The sequence below is a fragment of the Tenrec ecaudatus genome, chromosome 8, assembly GCF_050624435.1.
Source record: "Tenrec ecaudatus isolate mTenEca1 chromosome 8, mTenEca1.hap1, whole genome shotgun sequence".
In the NCBI taxonomy this organism is placed as follows: domain Eukaryota; kingdom Metazoa; phylum Chordata; class Mammalia; order Afrosoricida; family Tenrecidae; genus Tenrec; species Tenrec ecaudatus.
The window spans coordinates 24,283,068-24,289,416 of NC_134537.1; the positions used below are offsets into that span (position 1 = coordinate 24,283,068).

A 6,349-nucleotide genomic window follows, 5' to 3' on the forward strand; every position below is an offset into this window, starting at 1 on the left:
TAAGGGTGAGCAGGATGCCAATGATGAGAGGCAGAGGGGTTCCTAAGGCTTTCCTGGAGAAGTGATAGATCTCTACAAAAGGCGAAAGCCAGACACGTGTGCAGGAACCCGGGCCAAGCCCCAAGCACGCAGGGTATACCAAGGACAGCCAAGGATACAGACTGGGAAAGGCACAGCAGGTGCCTCCAGACTACATTCGTCATTATTTGGTAAACAGTGACAAACCCCTGAAGGCTGTGGAGAAAGTGACACTCTCAGTGGAACTTTAGGAAGATCAATGGAGCGACAAACAGGAAAAAAAAAATTTTAATTTTCTTATAAAACCTGAGGTTCTATCTCCCCCACCTGCATAGAATCCATTCCAATTCAGAGTGACCGTATATAGCTTTTCAAAGGCAATAAGTCACCAACAATAAACCACCTCCTTTCTCCTCCGGAGTGGCTGGTGGGTTTGAACTGCCAGCTTGAGGGTTAGCAGTCCAGCACCTACCTGACAGTGCCACCATCCCTGTTGAGAGCCTATGGTGCTCAGTTGTAACTTATAATGCCAAATCACCCTCTTGGAAGCAGCACTGTGATGTTTTCCCCAGTGTGTGGTACACAGATATTCGGCTAGAATTGGGTAGTAGCCCTTCAGGCCTTTGGGATAGGAGCACCGTTTCCCCTACCAAAAGTCCCACAGCTCAGGTCCCGCACAATTAGTCTGTGGATCCTCAGTGTCCCCCAGAAATGCTGCACTAAACCCGGGGAGCACGCCAGCTGCCCAGAGGGGTGCATTACAGGAACGCCTACAGCCTTGATGCCAAGGTGGTATTGAAGATCTGAGGCACGGGACATACAATTAAATGACTTCACCTCCAACTTCCAGCTTCACATTCAGATTTGGTGGGCTATTCCTACCACCAGGAACATGGATTTGATTTATTAAAACACTACCCACTTGACACCCCAGTTTCAATTAGTATTCACTGCTGGCGAGAATAGTCCAGACCGAATTCAAATATACTGAAGCGGACTCTGAATTTCTGCTCTCGCTCTCGCTCCTTCTCCCTCCTCCCTTTTCCCTATGGTGTCGTTTCTTCATCTTAGGACCAAGCAAGCTAGAGATGCGAGGGAGCCGGTCCTATATAACATGGGGGCTCTACAAGGAGCCAGGGAGCAGGGTGTGTGTCTCAGCCACTGGTTAGCATGGCAAGCACATGATTTTAAAAAGCTTTCTGTTCCTGTAAAGATTCCAAACACCCATAAGGGAAGCGCCGCTTTGTTCTATAGGGTCACTATCAATTGAAATCAACTCAGTGAGTTTGAGATGACTTATCTGGCCACCTCCACACAACTGCTGAGCATCCAATGTTGGTTTCACACAAAGAATTTTCTGGAAGCTCCCTCATCTCAGAAAGGGGGCGTGAGTCTGTAACGGCGCTGCTGCTAACGATCATTAGAGTTATTACTAGTACCCTACTTAAAATGGAGTATATCTGCAGCCAATGAAGCTGACTGTCCTCCTTCTTGTGGGGTGTGCGTGTGTGTGTGCAATGGCTGTTTGCAGCAAGCCATTTGTGCAGCCTATTTGTGTGTATCGGCTTCCCTAAGGGATTTTGGAGACAACCTTTTGCGGCTTTTCAATGCATCTGGCCTGGCTAATTTCTGCTCTCCCTAAACTAGACTCCAAACTAGGATGCCAGGTGATTTTGGAAACCTCAAGGCACGGTGACTAGAGTCCACGTTGGCCAGGTTATCGTGTCCATGTGCACCGAGCTTCAAAACAAGGAACCTGTGATTGAGAGCTTACTCGGGGCCAAATTCAAGTTCCCTGGGTGCCAGAAGACCCACATCTCCAAGAAGTGGGCCTTCACCAAGTTTACTGCGGATGAGTTTGAGGATGTGGTGGCTGAGAAGCCCCCATCCCGGATGGCTGGTGGTCAACGACATCCCTCACCGTGGCCCCGTGGACAGGAGGCGGGCCCTGCGTCCATGAAGGCCTTGATCGCTCTGTGTGCCGCCCCACTTGTACCCACTAACTAAAAATTGAACTTCCTGAAAAATAAATAAATAACTAGAATGGAGTATGAATATGTAGAAGGCATTGCTCACAATATGTAAATGGCCTCTCTTCCCAAGAGCTGAAGAGTTTGCCTGTTGATTTTAAATCTGCTTAATTTCTGTTTTAGGGGGCCTCGTGACAGTCTGCCAAAAGTTAGCTGCCAAAATGGTGCCTATATTTAGCTGTTTAGTGTACACCAACTCAAGGTGGTGTGTGCTGGGAGACACGCAGAAAAGCAAAGAAAATTGGAGCTCATTAGCGAGGGAGGCCAGGAAGTCTTGGGGAGAGTTCTGAACCAAGAAATATTTATCATGATGTTTCCGTTGTGTTACTTGGAAGGACAAAATAATTTAAGCTATAAAAAGCACAGCTCAAGCACATTTATTTCAAAGTGACGTTGAATATTCAAGAGGTGAGGCTGCACAGGAAAGGCAGACCCCCACACTCCAAGACAGAAGGATTTCTCCATCCTTCAGCTTAAGACTGCAGATACACTTGCCCTGGCTTGCAGACTGGAAATGAAGGGGAAGAAAATCGTTTTTGAACTTTTTTCTCTCCAAAAATCTCATGTGCCATTTCAGGATCATTCCAAATTCCAGCTGGGTTGGTATCCAGATACATGATGGTTTCCTGTGAGTACAGAGTCACAGAGCAATGCAGACAGGAGATCTTCACCGACCAGGACAGCAAGGAGGCTATCTTCAATGTCCTTAGCCAAACGAACAAATCACATGTCTCAACCCTGACGACTTATGCAGAGATTGAAGGCCCAGTTTAAATTTAGCCTAGAAGCTGCTGTTACTGAAGAGTAAGAAGGAAATCAGAGTCCTTGAAGAGCCTCACCTCAACTCAATAGTCAAAGCCAAAGCATTTTTGGGGTGAGTGTTGTGGGGGTAGTCCGTGTTTTTCTTCAATTTCTTGGATTAAATGGGGAAACGAATCACACGTTGCTGTTCAGAAACAGTTTAGAAAGTAGTTTGCAGCCAGCCCGTAAAGTCACAAAACTGTAGGTGCAAATGGGGTTCTACTTGTCCCTCCAAAGGTCGTCGCTGTCAGTTTATTGTACTCTCTTCTTCAATAGACTTCCCCCTTACCACCACCCCAAGCAAAATATGCTGCTTATTCAGCTGTTGAGGCGCCCTAAATTGAGTAGCATAGATGAGTAAACAGTGCCACCTACTGCACAGAAAAGAAGAAAATTAGTCAAAGGACACAAACAGAAGTAAGGAGGCAGCTGTCAGCCCCATGCCACACATTTCTCTCATTTGGCCCACTGTTATCAACCAGGAGCAAACAAGAAGGTTCCCGCAAGGAGACGCCAAAACCAGCTAACCACAAGCAAGCAAACAAACAGAAACCGCAGCTTTGACTCTCTCATATCCTGCTCCAGCGAAGCTCTTACCGGGTAAGGATCACGGCGGCAGTCATTGAACAAGTACCGTGAACCAATGTTTTGCAGAGGGCTTTGCTTGGGCCACCTCACTTAGTCATCCAAGCAACCCGGGTGGATAGAAATCACTTCTGCCAACCCCATTGGTTGCAGTGTCTAGGTGACTTGTTCAAGGTCATAAAGCCTGACTCGTTTTTTTTTAAATTAACAAATCACTTTGTTTGGGGGCTCTTACAACAATCCATACATCAACTGTATCATACACCTTTGTACATATGTTGCCATCATCATTCTCAAGACATTTTCTTTCTGCTTGACCCCTTTGTATCAGCTCCTCTTTCTTTCCTCTCTCCCCCACCCTCCCACCCTCATGGACCCCTGATAAGTCATAACTTATTAGTGTTTTCATACCTTAAACCAGTGGTTCTCAACCTTCCTAATGCCGTGACTCTTTCACACAGTTCCTCATGTGGTGGTGACCCCCAACCATAAAATGATTTTCATTGCTACTTCATGGCTGTAATTTTGCTACTGTGATGAATTGGGCTACCCCTGTGAAAGGGTCATTTGACCCACAAAGGGGTCGCAACCCACACCGAAGCCTTAAACCATCTGCTGTCTCCCTCCGCCCACATTTCTGTTGTGTTTCCTGGGGCACAGGGGGGCAAGATGTTGTATGTGATCATTACAGTTGGTTCCCTGTTTCTAACCCTCTCCCCCCACCATCCCCGAACTCTCATGGTATCACTACTCCCAGTACTATTCCTGAGGGGTTATCTGTCCTGGATTCAGTGTGTTGAGAGCTCTTATCTGTAGCAGCGTACATGCTCACAGAGCCTGACTCTAATAGTCATGCGGTGATGCGCACATGTGTGCACACACACACATACACAGTAAAGAAAGAGAGGTATCTGAGGGACAAATATGAGTAATTGCAACCTAATTAGGTGCATACTGAGCACTGCTGTGTACCAGACTATTAAAGAAATACCGAGTTGACATGAAATTTGCCCTCCAAAATCATAAAGTCTAAAGAAATAAATTTGTAGGACTCTTTAGAGTTTACATCATTTTGGCCTCTCTTTACAGTAAGTATTTACAAAGCTGATTTTAGAAATGAGGGCCCATGATTCATCCAAGGGCATGCAGATGAGAAGTGGGCGCGCTTCAGGTTTAAGTGCAAGTTCCTCCACCGCAGGCTAACTCGTTCCTGAATGCAGCTTCCAGAGAGGCTGAGGCCAAAGGTGTAGGTGGAGCGTGGCAACGTGACTGACTCAGCGACTACTCATCATAGCGAGATGTCCTGCCTTTTTCTTCTATACTTCAATAAAATCTCAGATTAAAAACCAAAATTGCATCCATGGATTTTCAAAGAACTAAAACTATAAGGGAGCTGTCTTTGCCTACAATGAGTATTACTGAAAACGTACAGCTAACAGATATGTTGGGAAACTGGGTGTTTTCACTTTGAGATGAGTAATTAAGCAAAGATGTCTCTTCTCACCATTTTTTTAAAAATACTTTTATTGGGGGCTCTTACATCTCTTATCACAATCCATCCATTCATCCAGTGTGTCAAGAACATTTGTACATATGCCATCATCATCCTTTTCAAAGCATTCTCTTCCCACTTGAGCCCCTAATATCAGCTCCCCATTTATCTCCCCCTCTCTCCCACACCCACCCTCCCCCACGAACCCTTGATAATGACAGATTATAATTTCCATATCTTACATCGTCCTCCATCGCCCTTCACCCACTTTTCTGTTATTCGTTCCTCTGGGAGGTGGTTATAGATTAATCCTTGTGATAGATTCCCCCTCTCTCTCCCCACCCTCTCCCATAATATTCCTGGTATCTCTACTCTCATTGTTGCCCCTGTCCTGAGGGGTTTATCTATCCTGGATTCCCTGTGTTGCTGGCTCATATCTGTAGCAGTGTGCATGTTCTGCTCTAATCTGATTTGTAAGTTAGAATTGAGGTCATGATAGTGGGGTGAAGAAAGCATCAAAGAACTAGAGAAAAGTTGTGTGTTTCGGTGCTGTACTGCACCCTGACTGACTCATCTCTTATGTGACCCTTCTATGAGGGGATGTCCAATTGTCTACAGATGGGCATTGGGTGTCTGTAGGTCTCCACTCCATGCCCCGCCCCAAATTCACATTGGGTATGATTTTGTTCTGGATCTTAGATGCCTGATACCTGATCCCATCGACACCTCATGATCACACAGTTTGGTGTGCTTCTTCCATGTGGGTTTTGTTGCTTCTCAGCTAGATAATCGCTTATTTATCTTCAAACCTTTAAGACCCCAGACACTATATCTTTTGATAGTCAGCCTCCATCAGCTTTCTTCTTAATCAGTACTCTATTTGAAGTCCTAGCTAGTGCAATAATATAAGAAAAGTGAAATAAAAGACAGTCTAAAAGGAAAGAAGTAAAACTATTTTTATTCCCAACAATATAATTGGCAATGCAGAAAATTCTTAAGAGTCTATAAAAAAAACTTCTAGGGCTAATAACTAAGTTTAGCGAAACCACAAGATAGAAGGTCAATATATGAGAGTAAATTACTTTCCTGTTGTTAGATGCTGTCCACTCAGTTCCAACTCATAGCAACTCTGTGGACAACAGAACAAAACACTCTCCAGTCCTGAGCCATCCTCACAATTACCATATATATTCGTGTATAAGCCGAGTTTTTTTCAGCACATTTTTTAATGCAGTTTTGGTGGTAAAATTAGGCGCCTCGGCTGATATTTGGGTTGGCTTATACTCGAGGATATATGGTATTTGTTCTTTCTCTGTTTAAGCCCTTTGATGCAGTCACTGTATGGATCCATCATAAAGGCCTTCCTCTTTATCACTGCCCCTTTACAAGCATAACTTCCATCCCCAGGAACTGGTCTCTCCTG

General features: G+C 45.1%; 1 non-coding gene across 1 annotated transcript; it reads left to right on the top strand.

Moving 5' to 3' along the window:
• Positions 1–1,478: 1,478 nt before the first annotated feature.
• LOC142455798 (small nucleolar RNA SNORA70) lies at positions 1,479–1,610 on the top strand. The gene has a single exon (XR_012785926.1). It is a non-coding gene; the product is annotated as a small nucleolar RNA SNORA70 (small nucleolar RNA).
• Positions 1,611–6,349: the final 4,739 nt, after the last annotated feature.